This window comes from Rutidosis leptorrhynchoides, chromosome 2, assembly GCF_046630445.1.
Source record: "Rutidosis leptorrhynchoides isolate AG116_Rl617_1_P2 chromosome 2, CSIRO_AGI_Rlap_v1, whole genome shotgun sequence".
Taxonomy (NCBI): Eukaryota; Viridiplantae; Streptophyta; class Magnoliopsida; order Asterales; family Asteraceae; genus Rutidosis; species Rutidosis leptorrhynchoides.
The window spans coordinates 453,703,807-453,726,878 of NC_092334.1; positions in this window are offsets into that span (position 1 = coordinate 453,703,807).

Sequence of the window (23,072 nt, forward strand, 5' to 3'; positions counted from 1 at the left end):
ATTAAAATTAAATATTAAATTAATTAAAACCTAAATCTTAATTAATTAATAATAATAATTACTCCGTATTAAATGCAGTTAGGGTTCTGTCAGGCGCGTGTCAAGTCCCCTCCGCGAGTCGCGGTAATCGATGAAGCAAACCCCGCGAGTCGCGGGGTTCCAAAATTCAACTGACAGGTTTAAAATTCGACGAGTTTTTTTTTTTATGTTTTTATATTTTATGTTTATATTATCTGATTAAAATATTTATATAAAATATAACTTATCTTTAATAACTAAGATAAAAATAAAATACTTTATAACAAAAAAAAATAGATTTATGTATATTTATATATTTTTTTTTTGGTTTTTTATATTTATAAAATATATTTATAAAATAAATTAAATAAAACTTAAATTTTTACAAACTAAAGAAACTTTATAAAACTTAAATATTTATTAAACTCCTAAAAGTATTTATATTTTTGTTTTTCTTTTTATATTTTTGAATATTTAAAACGTATTTTTATAAAAACGAAATTTAATAAAAGTAAACTAAAAATCTTTTTTTTTTATTAGCGTTGCGCTTCCGGCGTTTAAGAAGTTCCCCGGCAGCGGCGCCAAAAATAATTGATGGTTGAGCAGAGTGGTATAAAATACTATTAAATTTTACCAGGAAACACTATTAAATACGATACAATTTTACACAAGATATTTATTTATTTATAGAATGGATATACTTAAACCTTGCTACAACACTTATAGGCAGTGTACCTAATCGTACAGTAGTGTAGTTTTTAGTAAGTCCGGTTCGTTCCACAAGGAAATCTTTAAACAAAGCTTAACGCTATATTAGTTTACTTTTATAAAAATACAAATATATATATAAGTAATATTATTATTATAAAGGGGGGTTTTTACCGTTTAATGACCGGTTTGTCGATTTTAAAACTTTAGTCGCAGTTAAAACCAAATGTAAAATATTAAAAATAAATACAAGACTTAAATTAAAGCGTAAAGTAAATAACGATAATGAAATTGCGAATAATAAAAGTGCGATAAAATAAACTTGCGATAATTTAAAAGTACGATAATTAAAAGTGCAATTAAATAAAATAACAATAAAAATGCGATAATTAGAAGTGCAATTAAATATAAAATAAAGGAAATTAAATATGAAATAAAAGAATTATGCTTATTTAAACTTCCGTAATCATGATGTTTGACGTGTTGATTTTAGTTTTATGCCCATGGGTTAATTGTCCTTTGTCCTGGATTATTTAATATGTCCATACGGATTTGTCCATAATAGTCCATCAGTCATAAATATAAAGAGCGAAAGCCTTCGTCAAATTATTCTTATTCCCGAAGTCAAATATTCCAACTAATTGGGGATTCGAATTGTAACAAGGTTTTAATACTTTGTTTAATGAATACACCAGGTTATCGACTGCGTGTAAACCAAGGTTTTACTTCTTTGTTAACAATTACACCAATTACCCTTGAACGTAATCCACCCCTGTTTTAATGAGTCCATTGACTATTAATCCATCCCCGTGTCCGGTTAAATGAACGATTATTCGTACTTATAAATATCCCGCCCATCGTGTCCGATCAAGCGTATGTGGTTATATATAAATACCTCAAATTATAAGTTTGTATATTAAATTAACAAGGTATTGTTTAGTTAATATAAAACCCATTAATAGCCCATAGTCTAATTTCCACAAGTGTCGTTCTTTTATCCAAACCCCAATTATGGTACAAAGCCCAATTACCCAATTTTAGTAATTAGCCCAACATCATGATTACTTCGGATTAAATAAGCATAATAATAACTTAGCTACGAGACATTAAATTAAAAAGGTTGAACATAACTTACAATGATTAAAAATAGCGTAGCGTTACACGGACAGAATTTCGACTTACACCCTTACAATATTCGCTAACATACCCTTATTATTAGGATTTAAAATTAAAATTAAAATATAAATTATATATATATATTACGTGTATATTGAGAGAAGAAGGAAAAAAAAGATGATTAAAAATGCTCAGAATTCGGTTGGCTTTATAGGGAGTTTTAAAACTTGGGGCTCCGCGACTCGCGGCATTTTTGGCCTTCAAACTCCGCGAGTCGCGGAGATTGAAAATACAGCTCACATTCTTTGGAGTCTTTCTTGCCGACGATTTATTTATAAATATAATATATATATAATTAATATAATTAATTATATATTATATTATATTTATATACATAGTTAACTTGTACTTTTTAGTCCATTGCGTCGAGCGTTGAGAGTTGACTCATGTCCCGGTTCCGGATTTTCGAACGTCCTTGCGTACAATTTAATATCTTGTACTTTGCATTTTGAATCTTGTACTCTTGTAATTTCGAGACGTTTCTTATCAATAATTGGAACCTCTTTGATTGTCTTTTGTACTTTTGAGCTTTTTGGTCGTTTGCGTCTTCAATTCGTCGAATCTGTCTTTTGTCTTCACCTTTTATTATTTAAACGAATATCACTTGTAAATAGAACAATTGCAACTAAAAGCTTGTCTTTCTTGAGGAATAATGCTATGAAATATATGTTCGTTTTTAGCATTATCACTCGTCAACTGAACATTTCATCAAACACCTAAAATGCATATCAAACAATCTACATCCAATCATAAGAGATAATATTGTTTGTCATTTTATTTTAAAAGTGTAAATTAAAATATAAATTTAGAATTGGTTTCCTTCTACCTACCTTTTATACCTTCTCGTACTCAATTCAAAATAATTAATTAAAATAATTCAAAATTATTTAATTTTAATAATTAAAATAATTATTAATAAGATTTAATAATAATAATTAATTAATAAGATTTAATTTTAATTCAAAATTATTTAGCTTAATGACATCACCCACCATGCTTAGATTTTTTTCTTTTGTTTTTATTTTTTTAACAAAAGAATTAGCTTAATAATTACATCATCATTGTAGGATTTTAATAGAAACTGTAGATGTGTGTATATGACAATAAAATAGAGCTTTGAAGTATGAGATATATGTGAGCAGTATATTAGACCATATTTAGCGCGGCATTTTCAGGCGGTGATGCTGATTTAGCACCGGTGACGCCGGCTAACGCCGCTAACACATTGTTACCGGTGAACCTAAGGCGACGTTAGTCGCATGGTCAACAGGTGGCGTTTGAGTATGATTCAAACAATCACAATTTAACACGTATATATTTATATTATTCATTTATCTTTTTTTCAACCAACTTTCAATCATATCTTAACACCACACAACACTTTTTTCCTCGGTCAAATTTAACAATCACCACTATTTATATTCACTTCATGACATTATCACACCACATTTAGAAAATCATATTTTCTTAAAAAAGTGTATCATCTGAATTCATGTCACACTGACTTGAGGTCACGGTTAAAAATGGTCATAGTGAACGATCCGTTTATTTTAGATGGGAGTTGAGTTTTGATCTCGACCTTGAAATTTCTTGACCTTTTTTTTCTTTCTTTTTTTCCATATATAAGGTGGTATCTATTTCCATGTAATTACCTCTTTCCTATATGCAACATCTCCCTTGTTCTCATTTCATTATACTTTAATTTTATTTGATATCTTTTGACGTTCTCTTTCATGCATAAAAACTTTGTCGTTCTAAAAAAGTGCATTCTACTCTAAAATCTATAACTCGTTCATTTAAAAACATCATACGAACAAAGTTTTTATTGTTCTAAGCTATTTAAAACGTGCAAATATTTCTGCTAAAATGTATGCATCTAATCAGGTTATCTTGTGATCATTCAAAATATTAATACTCTATACTCTATATATGGCCACCACAACATATGGTACTAGTAATGTTTGAAGCTAATGAAAGGACCCGTTCATATACATTATAAACGATTCACAATAGTTGATTTCATTGCGAGGTACTTGACCTCTATATGATACATTTTACAAACATTGCATTCGTTTAAAAAGACAAACTTTCATTTCATCGAAAGTTGACGGCATGTATACCATTTCATAATATCCATCTATAAATAATATAACCTGTCATTTACTTAATCTTAATCTTTACTAAGCTCAACGACTCGAATGCAACGTCTTTCGAAATATACCATGAATGACTCCAAGTAAGATCTCTAAAATGAGCAAATGCACAGCGGAAGATTTCTTTCATACCTGAGAATAAACATGCTTTAAAGTGTCAACCAAAAGGTTGGTGAGTTCATTAATTTATCATAATCAATCATTTCCATAATTTAATAGACCACAAGATTTTCATTTTCAGTTCTCATAAATATACGTCCCATGCATAGAGACAAAAATCATTCATATGGATTGAACATCTGGTAACCGACATTAACAAGATGCATATAAGAATATCCCCATCATTCCGGGACATCCATCGGACATGATATAAAAATATCGAAGTACTAAAGCATCCGCTACAACGGATGGGGTTCGTTAGGCCTAATAGATCTATCTTTAAAATTCGCGTCAATTAGTAGACTGGTTTACTAATTCTTAGGTTACCAAGTAAAAGGGGCATATTCGGCTTCGATCATTCAACCATATAATGTAGTTTCGATTACTTGTGTCTATTTCATAAAACATTTATAAAAGCAGCGCATGTATTCTCAGTCCCAAAAATATATATTGCAAAAGCATTTAAAAAGGGAGTAATGAAACTCACCGTACTGTATTTTGTAGTAAAAATACATACGACGATATTGAACAATGCAGGGTTTGGCCTCGGATTCACGAACCTAGATCAGTCATATATATATTAAAACATATACTTGTAATCGAACAAATATATATCTTATTATTAGTGATATAGTTTTTATATTAATACTTATATATTCCATTATTTAATTAGGTTTACTCATTTTATATATTTTAATAAATAAGATATTAATATAGTTTAAGTATGTGTATTAAGTATATTTCTATTTGTTTGTTAAATTATTCATTATGATAACATCAATATTAGTAATAATGTTATTTTATAATAATAATAATGATAAAAGTGATAATAATAATGTTAATAAAAATAATGATATTAATAATGATAATAATACTAAATTGTATCATAATTATAATAAATATGAAAAGAATAGTTATAATGATTTTACTAATTCCATTAAATCATATTTTGATTAAAATTTCTAGTCATCTTCATAATAATAATATTTATATCAAAATTTCTATATTTAATTTTTAATAATATTATGAAAACCTTTATTTTCATGGTCATAATAATCATAATCTCCGTAGTTAATAACTATGGCTTCTCATAACCTTAATTTGTATCAAAATTATACTTTTACATGTATTCATATAATTATAACAAATTTCTATAATCTTTAATATAACAACTTTTATTATATACTTGTGTTATTAACCTGTTTAAAAACCTTGAAATCATAATAATAATACTAACAATAATAATATAATTATAATAATGCTAATAATAACAATAATATTTGTAGTAATTATATTACTAGTAACTTTTTAAATTATACTAGTATTGATAATGATAATATCTTAAATCATCTTGTTAATAGTAATGACTAACATAATAACAGTAATAATAATTAATGATAATAATAATAATAATAATAATAATAATAATAATAATAATAATAATAATAATAATAATAATAATAATAATAATAATAATAATAATAATAATAATAAATTAGAGTTACTACCTCACTAAACAGGCTTTAAAAAAAAATAAGTGCCACCGCCCAGGCTCGAACCCCCGACCTCTTGTTCACATCAAACAACCCTGACCACTGATCTGTTTCGTTTTTCTCAATTATAATTGATTCTAATTATAGAAAACTCGAAATAAATTATTTCCTCTTTTCTTCTTCAACCCACTTCAAATGATCAGAGATCGAAACCATCTAATAATTAATTTACTAGGATTTAAAATGTACTCAGAAAATGATTAATGATTTACCAGTCTAGTTTAAAACAGCAAAATAAATAAATAAAAAATAATTTTGAACCGTCTGTGAAGAACACGAGCACTAAAATCACTTTCAGAATTATAGGAGGTTTTAGGCTAGGATTACAACATGAATTATATTCCAAACCTTTATTAGAAACTTTCTGATCCCTTAATTGATTCTAAAACATCAACTGGAATTCGAATTTCATCAAGAACGAAATTCTTGACTTTTTGACCTTAAACTTTGACTTCAAAATTCCAACGCGTTTGAAAGAATTGAAACACAAAATTTTGCAGAAAGACTCATTACATGATTCCTAACAAAACCTCATTATTACATTTTGGAATTTGTTTCAAATTCGTTCAAGTTGAAAAAGAAAAGTAAAACAGAGCTGGCGTGCAGTTTTCTCAAAAATAAATTTTGATTTTTGTTGTTTTCATTCAAATTACACTAGAGGAGTATTATTTAGATATTTATTGATATGTTTACAGTTAATGTACCCAATCATCGGTTGTTTGCTAGCTTAATTGGTACGATCATATTAATTAAATAAAAAGGATATTAGAAAAACTCCAATCGCCTCTAGCAGATTTTGTTAGCTTGTGATTAAATTGGGAATCAAATTGTACTGGATTTAGACAGGAAAACAACTTACCTACAGTTTGAGAATGATGGACAACTGATTACGATTCCTTCTTTTATTTATATGTATAAAGTGTATTTATATATTTATATTTATTTATATATAGTGTATATCTGTATTTTCATGTTATACGAAGTATATCTGTGTTTAAATTATATATTATATTAACTTCCATATAATAAATTACTGATTATAGATTTATTAAATAACACTCATTAATATTATTAATTATAATAAGAATACTAATAATAATAGAATTAATAATAATTATAACTGTATTAATTATAATGTTGTCAAAATTTATACTAATAATAATAAGAATAATAGTAATGATAATAATATTATTAATGATACTATTAATAACACTACTTGATATTGTTAATGATAATTATAGTACATATAATAATTATAATGACTTTATTGATTATAACATCATAATTTCACTACTAATTATATTAATAATATTATTAATAATGATAATAATAATATTAATAATAATAATATTATATCAATTTAAATGTATCAAATTTCATATCTTTATATTATGTATAGTAATAGTATTAATATTGATATTAATATTTATATTGATTTTTAATAAAAGTAGTTATAATATTAATATAGCAATTATAATTTATCTTCTAAGTAAGTTTAATTTATTAACCATGTAATATTTATTTACTATCTAATATATAATAACACATATTGATTATTTAATTTTTATATATTTTATATATATCACAATATACATATAATATTAATCATGTATAGAAATCATATATATTTATATATGAATTTACTTAATAACAACATTATTATCTTGCATACTATTTTACATACCGATTCTAATGTTTCAGTTATATCTTATTATTTCCAGTTATTATATATATATTTTTTTGTTATGTTATATTATATGTACACATTTATTTACATTCAATTGTTCGTGAATCGTCGGGCACAGTCTGAAGGTTAATTGCATAAATGAAACACTTCAAAATATTTGAGATCCAACATTACAGACTTTACTTATCATGTCGAAATCACTTAAAGATGAAGTTTAAATTTGGTCAAAATTTTTCGGGTCGTCACAGCTAAGACATCTTCTAAGGTATAGAATCTCAACCACCAAACTATTTTGAAATGGGAATCACTCATCATTTTATTTAGGGTGTGTTTAGCAAATCGTAATAATTAAGTGTTTAATGATTCAAAATTTAATGATTCAAATTTTCTATTTGAATCTGGCTCTGAGCAACAAAACTAAGTGATAATTATTCTAAATTAACTCTATAAATCATGTAAAATCAATGTATTAACATTTTAAATGAATAAATGAAAAAATTTACTATTGTTTGAGTATGATTTGACTATGATGTATATGATTTAAGGAGGATAGTAAAGGAAATAAATACAACAACATTAGCAGCAACAACAACAACAAAAACAACACGTAATTATTACTCAGTAATAATTATTAATAATTACTCTATGCATCTCGTAATAACTGTAATATGTTAACTTTTGAATAACTTTTTCAACTTTAATTCTAAATATTTTTATTCAAGTTATCTAACGATTAATACGTGATGAAAATTATAATTATACCAATAAAAACACGTTTAGAATTTTGTCATTAATAACTAAAACAAAAATAGGTAAAATCAAATTTGATAAACTTCAAGTCATAAGCTTTGTTTGGTTGACATAAAAAGTGGAGCTTATAAAAATCATAAGCTCTTAAAAACAAGCTACACTTCTTGGGTGTGTTTAGCACACAAGCTTCTTGGGGCTTATGGGAGCTTATTGGAGCTTGAGCTTATGATTTTAATAAGTTATAAGGGTGTGTTTGGTGGAGTAGCTTATGGAAGCTTATGAGAGTTTATAGAAGCTTGAGCTTATGATTTTAATAAGTTCCAAGTAATAAGCTTTGTTTAATAAACATAAAAAGTAGAGCTTATAAAAATCATAAGCTCTAGAAAAATACTTCCAGTAGCTTATGAAAAAAGTAGAGCTTATGAATTGGAAAATAAGCTCCATCTAGTTTACCAAACACTTATAGAAAATAATAAACTCCAGCTATCAGCTTCAAAATTTAGTTCCAGCTCCAACTCTAGTCCATAAGCTCCAGCTCAAGCTCAAGCTACAAGCTCCAGCTCCAGCTAGTTTCATCCAAACACACCCTAAGTCATAAGCTTTGTTTGGTTGACATAAAAAGTAGAGCTTATGAAAATAATAAGCTCTTAAAAAATAAGCTACTTCTAGTAGCTTATGAAAAAAAGTAGAGCTTATGAATTGAAAAATAAGCTCCAGCTAGTTTACCAAACACTTATGAAACATAATCTTCAGCTTCTAGCTTAAAAAGTAAGCTCCATGTCACAATCCAACAATTTTATAGCCCAACCCACTAAGTTTGTGGCCTAATATATCAAAATCAAAGAAGGCCCAAGAACCTCATGGAAGTTCACTAGAACTTTCCCATGAGTTCTTTCATGGAATGGTATAGAATGTTCATGGAAATATCTAGACACATCAAGCTTTTAGTTCTTAGATCTTAGCCATTCATTGTATTTAATCCTAGCCATCCATTTTGTGATATGAGTAGTATAAATAGGGGTGGCCTCACTTGGCACACCACACCTCAAATCTCAAACAATCTCTCTTGTAAAGCATTCTCAAGCAATATAAGTATTTTATTCAATTCCACTTGTTCTATAATATTTTCTCTTTTGGTTACTTCAATCATTATAAGGTCTGAGTAAGGCTGACTTAGTAGAGACTAAGTGCCGCACGTGAGCTTATCAAGATAAGTCCGTGACATTTGGTATCAAGAGCCAGGTCGATTCAAGGAGATGTCAACCGAGACCGAAAAGAATGTGAGCGCAACAAGTGGTGTGATGGGTGATGAGACTCGTGGCCGGCTAGCCAAGGATCCAAGAAGAACTGAGGTACGTCCAAAGACACTGTCGCAAACTTGGACAAAAGGATCATGGATGTAGAGACATCCATGGACGACGTGAAAGCAAAGGTCGAAGACGTCCACCAATGTTTGGATGGTTTGGACGGGGACTTTGACGAATTGAAAGATGATTGCAAGAGTGCAATCAACGTGCTAGACGTTGACATGAGACGTGAGATTCATGGCTTAAGGTGTATGCTCATGGGTGAGATTACGAAGTTGCGAGGCGAAATGGAGGGGGAGGTCTCCACTATTCACCAACGCCTCGTGGATTTGCAAACCAACATGAACTCTTGTTTGAGATTCATGGCTAGTGGGGGTGGAAACACTGGATACAATGCTCCGAAGGTGGACGTTCCCAATCTGTCACCGTTCGTGGGGAAGAAAGAAGCCCCAGTGGTTGATGATTTTATATGGGAGATGGAACAATACTTGGAGGGAGTCAACATAGTGGATGATGCAATGAAGATCAAGACGGCTACCCGTTACCTGAAGGATACCGCAGCATTATGGTGGCGTCGTCGATACGGAGATATTGAGAAAGGTACGGTTACTATTGATACTTGGGATGATTTCCTTACTGAACTTAAGAATCAATTCTACCCCAAGAATGCTCAAAAGGATGCGATGAGTCGTCTACGTAAATTACATCATTCCGGGACAATTCGGGAGTATATTAAAGAATTCACGAACCTTAGCTTGGAGGTCCCAGATATCCCCGATGATATTCTTCTATTCTATTTTCTCGATGGTTTGCAACCTTGGGCTAAAACAGAGTTGGAGAGACGGGGAGTCCAAGACCTTGACAGCGCAATTGCTCAAGCGGAGGCACTAATCGATCATGCTAATAGGAAAGATTCGTTCAAGTCAAAAGATAAGAAGGTGAGCCATGAGAAAGGTGGGGGAGATAAGCCCGCCCAATTAAGGAATGATAATACACGTAAGCCACCAACTGGGAATAACAAGAGCATAAAAACTTCTTACAAGAATGATGGATGTTTCATATGTGATGGACCGCATAGAGCCCGAGATTGTCTGAAGAAAGCTAGCCTTCATGCTATGGAAGCTCAAAAGGCGGGTTTTCAGGATGAGGATGTGTGCATGGGATCGATGCAAATACTCAATGCTATCAAGGCCAAGGTGGAGGTACCTAAAGTAATGGCTAAAGGACTCCAATTCGTGGAAGTTTATGTTCAAGGAAACCGGGTACGAGCTTTGGTAGATACGGGAGCTACTCATAACTTTGTCTCCACCGAGGAAGCTAAGAGATTGGGGATTAAAGAGATAAAGGAGGGCAGAATGATGAAGGCGGTGAACACGAACGCTAAACCGATTAGTGGGGTGGCTAAAGATGTGCAAGTGAAGATTGGAGAATGGGAAGGAACGATTGATCTATCAGTCGTGCCTATAGACGACTTCAAGTTAGTACTTGGGATGGAGTTCCTAGATAAGGTACGCGGTTTTCCTATACCATTCGCTAACTCACTGTGTATCTTGGATGGTGGGAAAACTTGTATGGTGTCAACCGAATGTGGAAGCAAGAGTGCATCCAAGTCACTTTCGTCCATGCAATTCAAGAAGGGATACAACAAGAATGAGACTTGCTATTTAGCGGTAGCAAGGCAAGAGACGGCCGAAGAAAAGGAAAAACTGGAGGTACCCAAGGAGATTGAGAAAGTCCTTGATGAGTTCAAGGATGTCATGCCTAAGGAGTTACCAAGGAAGCTACCACCTAGGAGGGATATAGACCATGCGATCGAGTTGGAGCTGGGATCAAAACCACCTTCCAAAGCCCCTTACCGAATGCCTCCACCCAAGTTGGAGGAGTTGCAGAGATAACTTAAGGAGTTATTGGATGCGGGATATATCCGTCCCTCAAAAGCCCCTTATGGTGCGCCGGTGCTATTTCAAAGAAAGAAGGACGGGTCCTTGCGAATATGTATAGACTATCGAGCACTGAACAAGGTAACTATCAAGAACAAATACCCAATTCCGCTTATTGCTGATTTGTTCGATCAACTTGGGAAAGCGAGATACTTCAGCAAGTTGGACTTGAGGTCGGGATACTATCAAGTTCGAATTGCCGAAGGATATGAGGCTAAGACCACTTGTGTGACGAGGTATGGCGCATATGAATTCCTAGTCATGCCCTTTGGCTTAACCAATGCCCCTGCCACATTTTGTACTTTGATGAACAAATTATTTCACCACTTCCTCGACAAGTTCGTCGTGGTGTACTTTGATGACATAGTAGTGTATAGCAACACCATGGAAGATCATGTGAGGCACTTGAAGTAAGTATTCCAAGTACTAAGGGACAACGAGTTGTATGTGAAGCTATAGAAATGTTCATTCGGATTAGATGGGGTGGATTTTCTTGGACATCGAATTAAAAATGGGAAGTTACTCATGGACGGGGCTAAGGTCAAGGCAATTCAAGAGTGGGAGGCACCAATGAAGGTGATTGATTTACGATCTTTCCTTGGTTTAGTAAACTACTATCGTCGTTTTATCAAGGGATACTCGGCAAAAGCGGCTCCATTGACAGAATTGTTAAAGAAGAACAAAGCTTGGTTGTGGGATGAGAAATGTCAAGCAGCATTCGAAGAGTTGAAAGGAGCGGTCATGGAAGAACCGGTGTTGAGACTTCCGAATGTGACCATTCCGTTCGAGTTACACACAGACGCATCGGACTTTGCTATTGGAGGATTTCTAATGCAAGAGGGTCACCCGATCGCGTTCGAAAGCCGGAAACTTAACGAGGCGAAAAGAAAGTACACTATGCAGGAGAAGGAGATGACGGCAGTGGTTCATTGTTTGAGGACATGGAGGCATTATTTTTTGGGATCAAGGTTCGTGATCAAGACGGATAATGCGGCAACGAGTTATTTTCAAACCCAAAAGAAGTTGAGTCCCAAACAAGCTCGTTGGCATGACTTCTTAGCCGAATTTGATTATGTGTTGGAGTATAAGCCTGGGAAAGCCAATGTGGTAGCTGATGCCCTAAGTCGTAAGGCGGAGTTTGCAGCGATCACAAAACCACAATTCTTCCTTCAAGATCGTATAAAGGAGGGATTAGAGCATGATCCTATAGCCAAAAACCTTGTTGGATTGGCTCGAGATGGGAAAACGTGAAGGTTTTGGCTCAAGGGTGATCTATTATTCACCAAAAGAGACCGGTTATATGTGCCTAAGTGGGGTGATCTTAGACGGACAATCTTGAAGGAGTGTCATGATTCAAAGTGGGCTGGTCATCCAGGTATCAAGAGGACGCTGGCATTAGTAGAAGGTACTTATTATTGGCCAAGGATGGAAGATGACGTAGAGACGTACGTGCGGACATGCCTAATATGCCAACAAGACAAGATAGAGCAACGCCAACCAGGAGGACTATTACAGCCGCTACCTACACCGAAAGGACCATGGGAGAGTGTTTCCATGGACTTTATTACTTGCTTACCCAAGTCAGAAGGGTGTGGGAGCATTATAGTCGTGGTAGGCCGGTTTTCTAAGTATGGTACCTTCATAGCCGCATCATCCAAAGTTATCGCGGATGAAACTGCAAAACTATTTTTCAAGATTTTGGTGAAGTATTGGGGGATACCACATGTGATAGTAAGTGATCGAGATCCAAGGTTCACAGGGCGTTTTTGGACGGAGTTGTTCAAGATCATGGGGACAGACTTGAATTTCTTCACGAGTTTTCATCCCCAAACGGACGGACAAACGGAAAGGGTGAATGCACTATTGGAGCTCTATCTTCAACACTATGTAAGTGCAAATCAACATGATTGGGCTAAGCTTCTTGATATTGCTCAGTTCTCTTATAACATGCAGAGGAGTGAGTCCACGGGAAAAAGTCCTTTTGAGTTGGTAACAGGGCGTCAACCATTGACCCCGAATGCCTTGGCCGCTTCATACGATGGAAGCAGCCCAGCCGCTTATAGGACGATGAAGGAGTGGCACGAACAGGCCGACTTGGCACGAGCATCACTAGATAAGGCGGCTAAGAAAATGAAGAAATGGGCGGATGAGAAAAGACGACATGTTGAGTTCAAAGTTGGGGACCAAGTAATGGTGAAACTTCTACCCCAACAATTCAAAACATTTAGGAAAGTGCATAAGGGATTGATTCGGAGATATGAAGGCCCATTCCCGGTGATTGGACGTGTTGGGAATGTATCTTATCGAGTTCAACTACCGCCAAAATTAGAGATTCATCCAGTCTTCCACGTAAGTTTTCTAAAACCTTATCATGGAGACGAGGAAAGCCCAGAACGAGGAGTTTCCAAACGTGCACCAATGGCAGTTGCGACTTCGTTTGATCGTGAGGTGGAAGATATCTTGTTGCATCGAACGGTACGAAGACGAGGTGTGCCGAGCTATAGAGAATACCTAGTTAAGTGGCGTAACTTGCCCGATAGTGAAGCAAGCTGAGAGGCCGAAGACTTATTGTGGCAGTTCACAGACAAAATCAAGAAGTATCACGAGGATCACACGACAAGGACGTCGTGAGCTTAGGTGGGGGAGAATGTCACAATCCAACAATTTTATGGCCCAACCCACTAAGTTTGTGGCCCAATATCTCAAAATCAAAGAAGGCCCAATGTGACGATCGCTCCAAATCCATATGGACGAGCACGTCATTCATTGATTTCATTGCGAGGTATTTGACCTCTATATGATACGTTTTGTAAACATTGCATTCTTTTGAAAAGGCACACCATAAATGAATATTTAAATCAAAGGTTTTCGACATCTGATGATTTCTACATATAGACAATCACCGTATATAATAGTTTACAATAGTACTTCCGTTGACAATGCAGTCAAAATAAGGTACATGATGATGAATTGGTGAATGCAACGTTTTCTTGAAAAATATGCCATATAAGACTCCATGCACATAGCTTGTCTATCATATAAGCAAACAGCGGAAGACTTCTAGGGAACCTGAGAATAAACATGCTAACAAGTGTCAACACAAAGGTTGGTGAGTTCATAGTTTGTATGTTTCGCATAATCTGTATATAAAGATGGATCACAAAATTTCAGTTTTTTCATCCAGAAACGTTTATCAAAATATTCTACAAGATTGAGCACCCTGGTAACTAAGCTTTAACGTTTATCTAATAAGTACCCCTGTGTTTAACACGCAACTAACATGTACGATACACTCAAATAGCATACGTCTGTTTTATAGTTCAGGCTAGGGTTTCTATACCTGGAACAGACGGGGATGTCAAGCCCTATGGATCCATATATAACTACTCGCGTCCACCAGTTCTTATAACCGGCAGTTACTAGTTACCAAAGCTAAGGGATTTTCGGTTCAAACTCGGTGTAGAATTTAGTGTGTACTTGTATCCATTGCGTTTAAAATAAAGTGCATGTATTCTCAGCCCAAAAATATATATTGCAAAAGCAATTAAAAAGGGAGCAAATGAAACTCACCTTAGCAGCACATACAGTTGTTCATCGTAATGTGACCGAAACTCGGTATATCAAAGAATCGTAGATCTCAACTTAGAGAACATATGTTGGTCAATAATTGTCTATCAAGCTAGGTCAGGTCATAGTGTATCACAATCCTAATGCTCGAGATCGACATACAAAAGTTATCCAAAGTCGTTTCAAAAAGTCAATTTTGACAATAGTTTAATAAAATGAGACTTGCCTTATATAAAGATTCATTTACTCGGTTGGTAATATTTAAAAATTTACTTTATCAATCTCGTAAACAAGTTGTTTAAATCTTAATTGTAGATTCAAAAGCAATTTCAATAAACGTCAATCATAATTCAGTTGATCATATCTTTTAATCCGTTCATCAAAACTATTCGGTGTCTAAATGAAAAGTTATCGATTTTTCGCCAGCTTTCCAAAAACATGTATATCATATACCTTTTACCAGTAATATATGGATTTAATTCGTGATTCATTATAAACTGTTTAACGACGAAATTTAGCATACAAGCATGTATAAATATATATACTCGAGTACTAGACATGGATACACTATTAATATATAATAGATAAAATATAAGTACTTACGTATTAATATTGAGATTCAATATTGTAGGAAAGTACGTAGACGTAACGGAGATGATAAACACTAGGTTTGATTCATAAATATATCCCCGAACATTACCCATAACCTCCTTGGCAATAACCCATAATTTCCTTAGCTCTATCCCGCTCGTAAAACTCATTTTTAAAAGTGACATGCTCATAACCTCGTCGTAATATTTTATGTATAATATTACTAAAAATATTAAGATTAATAATAATTTAATAATATAATAATAATAATAATAATAATCATAATAATCATAATAATAATAATAATTTAAATAAACTAAATACGAAGTAATAAGTGTGTGTAAACTGAGCAAAAACGAATTCAATTTATAGAACTTTCCTGAAATCTGACCCCATGCGATCGCATGGGTTTTATGCCTATTTTCCATGCGATCGCATGTCCCCAAAATCCAGCTCACATTTTTTTGTATTTTTGTTTGTCGACATAATAATTAATAATATATTTAATATATTTAATTTATATAATTAATTATATATTATATTAAATTCACATGCATAGTTAACTTGTAATTTTTGTTCCGATAAGTCGTACGTTGTTATGCGACTTACGTCCCGGTTCCGGTTTTTCGAGTGTCCCTTCGTACGCTGAGAAAACTTGTAATTTTCATTCTGGGACACGTACCTTTGTCAAAATATAGCCTTAAATTATCCCTAAATTATACCACCCAAAGTATATCTTAAACTTTCGAGTATTTTGGTCATTTACTTCTATAAATCATTGTCTCGTTATTTATTAATATAATAGTATTTATCAAACGTTTCATAACCAAGTTAATATCTATTCTCAATATTTATAAACACGTTTTAAAATATGTATCGCAAGTTATTCATATAATTAATTCTTAACAGTTAATATTCCTTATTATTGTATGTGTCCAAATTACGTTATTTAAACAAATAATTCACCATTTATTCCGAATACCGTTAAAAATGAATAATTTCTCAAATCAACGTGGACCTCTCAACAGAGACAAGTAATAATATCATAATTCTTAAGAGACTCGGTAAATATCTTTTACTTGAATCGTTTGGCATAATCTTTTAACTCTGTAGTTAAATATATCAATCAGATAATCAAACCAATAAGTTTAATGCACAGTATCATATCCTCAACACTTTGTTATGTTTTCAAGTTATATTATGTTTTCAAGTTATAGTATATGTATCTATATATAATTGTTCGCGTTTTGTTGAGAACAATCGAAGGTTAATTGAACAGTTTAAAATTTTGAGATTTAACTTCATAGACTTTGTTTATCGTGTCAGAAACGTTAATCATACAAGATTAAGTTTAAATTTGGTCAGAATTTTCCGGGTCATCACAGTACCTACCCGTTAAAGAAATTTCGTCCCGAAATTTGAGTGAGGTTGTCATGGCTAACAATAAAAATGTTTTTATGACGAATATGAGTCGATAAATAGAGTTTTATTACCGTTGAATAATATGGATAAAACAATCCAATTACTTGAAGCGTATGAGAGAAGCCGTCGTAATAAAGTGAAATGGAGAATAGAGATGCGTCTTATCTCTTGACGTAGTAACGATTGATTTCCGGAATTTAAGGAATAGAAAATCTTCATAATCTAAATAAGATTTGATTCTTCGGGAATTAAGGAAATTAAGATTTCCTTTGATTAATTGCGTAATCTGCCTCGATTGTTATGTCTGATATTTTGCTATAAATTGCCCACTTCCGTTTCATTATTTTCACCACTCCCACATCTTCTTCCTCATTTCATACTTCTAAAAGATTGTGAAATGCTTCATCCAGTTCTGATTCTTGATATACTCCTAACCTTCATATCTGTCATTCTTCTCTTTCATTTACCACCGGAGGATTTTATTTACTTTTACTTTTATCTTGGGGTTATAGTGTTATTAATTTTCCCGTGTCTTTACGTTGCAATACGTATTGATATACACGGTTTATAAATTTCGGGGTTGTTATCGGGTCTATATTCTCCTTTATATTTCGGAGCTTCATGTTTTCGTTTTCTCTTCCCGACTTCAAGTCAAGCGAATAATGGTCCAGAATTCGTAGGTATGGAGTTTCGAATGATCATAATATACAAAGTAGAAAGGAAAGGTAATAACAAGATTTGATTTGTCAAATTACCATAATATCTAGAAAAGACCGAATATCAAGAAAAATATTTTCTTGATATTTTTAGAGATTATATAGAATGAAAGAGTTATGTAACATGGTTCATGATGAGGGTATGATCTGTGAACCTTTATCACGTTCCATTAGAAACTCAGCATGACTTACTGTAATATAATCACGTTGATCAAGTGTCATTATATTATACTAACTCATGCTTCAATTCCCAACACTACTTCAAAAACATCCATTTTTCGAAATTTTCAGAAATTAGAAACTAAAATAGTTTCTTTTATGATGTAACACAGATAGCGTGAAGAGATAAATGATTTCAGATAAGAATAGTTATGAAAATATCTTCAGAAATATGGATGATATTTATAATGGAAGATACGATGATATCTTAGAATTTCTAATATCAGAGGATGATGCAGAAAATCTGTCTGTGAAGGTTTAGAATAAGAAGTAAGATTCTTACTAATGGTTTCAGCAGACACTGAATCATTTGGATTCTTTGAAGGTAGATTTCGTCCTTGTGATTTGTCTACAGCTTCCTTCATACTTTGCTCAACCCGTTTTCCAGTTTCAAACCTTCTCTTTTTCTGTGCTTTTCTAACACACTACTCTTTATCATCAAACTTTCGACTGTTAAAGTCGTTTATAGTTTTTGCTGCTTCATCAGCATTTTTACAAAATTCGTAGAACTAGTTTCGTAGTTTGGGGTGTTTTTCAGAAACTTCACATTCGAAGTATGTAAGTCTAGAAGATAGATGTTATATATATATAACTGTTGTCGTAGAAAATGCTGCGAGATTCAAAATACTGATTGCTAATTCCCGGTGGTTGGTATGGAAATTATTGTTACAAGATGTGGATGAGTACATGATAGGGTTTCAATGAGTATAAGAATTTTTCGAAAGGTCAAGGATTAATAAAGTTGTTTGGTAAATTTACTGCTAATGTGGCGGAACATGAAAGGTTCCCCAGTAACAAAACGTATATATCAAGGTTACAATAAGGCTTAATCTGAAAAGTTGAAGTTGACTGGTTGGAAGTGTGATAAAACTGGATACTTTGAAAAGAAATTGCAAGATTATTTTCGGTAATAACAATGCTAAAGGATCTTTCACCGTTTTGAAGTCAAAGTATAGCTTTTAAAGATGTAGAGATCTAAGAATGATGTCACTTGTTAAATCTTGACTTGGATTCTACTATGTCAATATCAGAATATGTAATTGAATTTGTATGGAAACGATTATATATCGCTGTGAGCATAGTTAATAATTTTTGAATCAAAGTTGAAGAATGTACAGTGTAACATATTAATTGTGAACTTATATATTCTCGAGTATTACCTACCCGTTAAAGATTTCATAATTAATATTTTGTATAAAAGAATTTTCATTACAGTTTTTATGAAAATATATGTATGTATATTTCTTCAGATGTAATACAGATTTAATGAGTTAATATCATATTAAGCTCATTTGATTTTTAACTTGAATTAGAAATGAATAATCTCTAAAACATTAGAGATTACATAATCTTCGCGGAGTATTTCACTAATGAAATCAATATTTCATTATTTATTCTTATTGATATTCCTTGGTGAAGGGTGTTGATATTTGTGGAATTCTTGCAAACTTCGCAAGGTGCAAATGATGTTTTCTAGAAAGTTTCGAGTGCATCGAAGATGAAAGTGTAAAATCAACCATGTTATTGAATAATACACTTGGTTTATTATGAAATGAAATTCATTGAATTGAAACAGAGATTGTAGTTATCGATGATTAAGCCGTTAACGAAGGATGTACATCATTGCATATTAGTAATATGAACTAACCGAGTAGTACCTACCAGTTAAGATTCACACGTAATAGCTTAGTACAAAAATATTTATTTTGATTTCAAAATTCATATATATTAAATATACATAAAATTTCTTCAGGGGAAATGAGTTAATACTTCATCGGTTATTGTTGCTGGTATTTCTTGGTAACTACGGTGCGTATGACGTTGATGCTCATGGAACAGATTTTGAAGTTGAGGTTTGCGATGCGGATGTTGTTGGCGGTGGTAATGGTACTGTTGGTGTTGTTGTCGGTGGTACTGTTGATGCCGGTGATGCTGCTGATGTTTGTAACCTTTGCACCATATTCTCCAAAGCCACTACCCGAGCACGAAGCTCGTTGACTTCTTCTACTACACCGGGATGATTGGCGGTTCGGACGAGCGGATGAATAAGATCTAGAATTTGAGATAGTATATTATCGTGACGAGATACTCTAGAAATGAGAGAGAAAATGGTGTCTCGAACAGGTTCGCCGGTAAGTGCTTCAGGTTCTTCGCCAAGAGGGCAATGTGGTGGGTGAAAGGGATCGCCTTCTTCTTGTCTCCAATAATTAAGTAGGCTACGAACCCATCCCCAATTCATCCAGAATAGATGATGGCTAATTGGTTGATCCATTCCGGTTACACTGTCTTCGAAATTCAGGTGAATATCCATATCGGAATAGCTGTCAGAGTTTAAACTAGATACGGGATCCATCTTGTATAATTAGGGAGTTGATTTTTGATATGAATTAGATTATAGAATTTAGTTTGGTATTCTTCAATACATAATTTACATATGTATATATAATACCAAATTCCATAAATCACGGAGAAATTTTCGGAAGATATCAGGAAAAGTTTACAGTAACAGATACGCTAAGATATGAATTTTTGTCTATACACTATTTATGCAATAAATGCAGGAAAACGTGTCTAGACTTGAGAATGATAAGCATGTAATTTTCGACAAGAAATGATAAGCAAAACTTTTAACATGCAGACACGGTCGAAGTCCAGACTTACTAATGCATCTTAACAACTATCAGTTAGACACATTCATGCAAGACCTGGTTCACTAGGACCAACGCTCTGATACCAACTGTGACGATCGCTCCAAATCCATATGGACGAGCACGTCATTCATTGATTTCATTGCGAGATATTTGACCTCTATATGATACGTTTTGTAAACATTGCATTCTTTTGAAAAGGCACACCATAAATGAATATTTAAATCAAAGGTTTTCGACATCTGATGATTTCTACATATAGACAATCACCGTATATAATAGTTTACAATAGTACTTCCGTTGACAATGCAGTCAAAATAAGGTACATGATGATGAATTGGTGAATGCAACGTTTTCTTGAAAAATATGCCATATAAGACTCCATGCACATAGCTTGTCTATCATATAAGCAAACAGCGGAAGACTTCTAGGGAACCTGAGAATAAACATGCTAACAAGTGTCAACACAAAGGTTGGTGAGTTCATAGTTTGTATGTTTCGCATAATCTGTATATAAAGATGGATCACAAAATTTCAGTTTTTTCATCCAGAAACGTTTATCAAAATATTCTACAAGATTGAGCACCCTGGTAACTAAGCTTTAACGTTTATCTAATAAGTACCCCTGTGTTTAACACGCAACCAAAATGTACGATACACTCAAATAGCATACGTCTGTTTTATAGTTCAGGCTAGGGTTTCTATACCTGGAATAGACGGGGATGTCAAGCCCTATGGATCCATATATAACTACTCGCGTCCACCAGTTCTTATAACCGGCAGTTACTAGTTACCAAAGCTAAGGGATTTTCGGTTCAAACTCGGTGTAGAATTTAGTGTGTACTTGTATCCATTGCGTTTAAAATAAAGTGCATGTATTCTCAGCCCAAAAATATATATTGCAAAAGCAATTAAAAAGGGAGCAAATGAAACTCACCTTAGCAGCACATACAGTTGTTCATCGTAATGTGACCGAAACTCGGTATATCAAAGAATCGTAGATCTCAACTTAGAGAACATATGTTGGTCAATAATTGTCAATCAAGCTAGGTCAGGTCATAGTGTATCACAATCCTAATGCTCGAGATCGACATACAAAAGTTATCCAAAGTCGTTTCAAAAAGTCAATTTTGACAATAGTTTAATAAAATGAGACTTGCCTTATATAAAGATTCATTTACTCGGTTGGTAATATTTAAAAATTTACTTTATCAATCTCGTAAACAAGTTGTTTAAATCTTAATTGTAGATTCAAAAGCAATTTCAATGAACGTCAATCATAATTCAGTTGATCATATCTTTTAATCCGTTCATCAAAACTATTCGGTGTCTAAATGAAAAGTTATCGATTTTTCGCCAGCTTTCCAAAAACATGTATATCATATACCTTTTACCAGTAATATATGGATTTAATTCGTGATTCATTATAAACTGTTTAACGACGAAATTTAGCATACAAGCATGTATAAATATATATACTCGAGTACTAGACATGGATACACTATTAATATATGATAGATAAAATATAAGTACTTACGTATTAATATTGAGATTCAATATTGTAGGAAAGTATGTAGACGTAACGGAGATGATAAACACTAGGTTTGATTCATAAATATATCCCCGAACATTACCCATAACCTCCTTGGCAATAACCCATAATTTCCTTAGCTCTATCCCGCTCGTAAAACTCATTTTTAAAAGTGACATGCTCATAACCTCGTCGTAATATTTTATGTATAATATTACTAAAAATATTAAGATTAATAATAATTTAATAATATAATAATAATAATAATAATAATAATAATAATAATAATAATAATAATAATAATAATCATAATAATAATAATAATTTAAATAAACTAAATACGAAGTAATAAGTGTGTGTAAACTGAGCAAAAACGAATTCAATTTATAGAACTTTCCTGAAATCTGACCCCATGCGATCGCATGGGTTTTATGCCTATTTTCCATGCGATCGCATGGCCCCAAAATCCAGCTCACATTTTTTTGTATTTTTGTTTGTCGACATAATAATTAATAATATATATAATATATTTAATTTATATAATTAATTATATATTATATTAAATTCACATGCATAGTTAACTTGTAATTTTTGTTCCGATAAGTCGTACGTTGTTACGCGACTTACGTCCCGGTTCCGGTTTTTCGAGTGTCCCTTCGTACGCTGAGAAAACTTGTAATTTTCATTCTGGGACACGTACCTTTGTCAAAATATAGCCTTAAATTATCCCTAAATTATACCACCCAAAGTATATCTTAAACTTTCGAGTATTTTGGTCATTTACTTCTATAAATCATTGTCTCGTTATTTATTAATATAATAGTATTTATCAAACGTTTCATAACCAAGTTAATATCTATTCTCAATATTTATAAACACTTTTTAAAATATGTATCGCAAGTTATTCATATAATTAATTCTTAACAG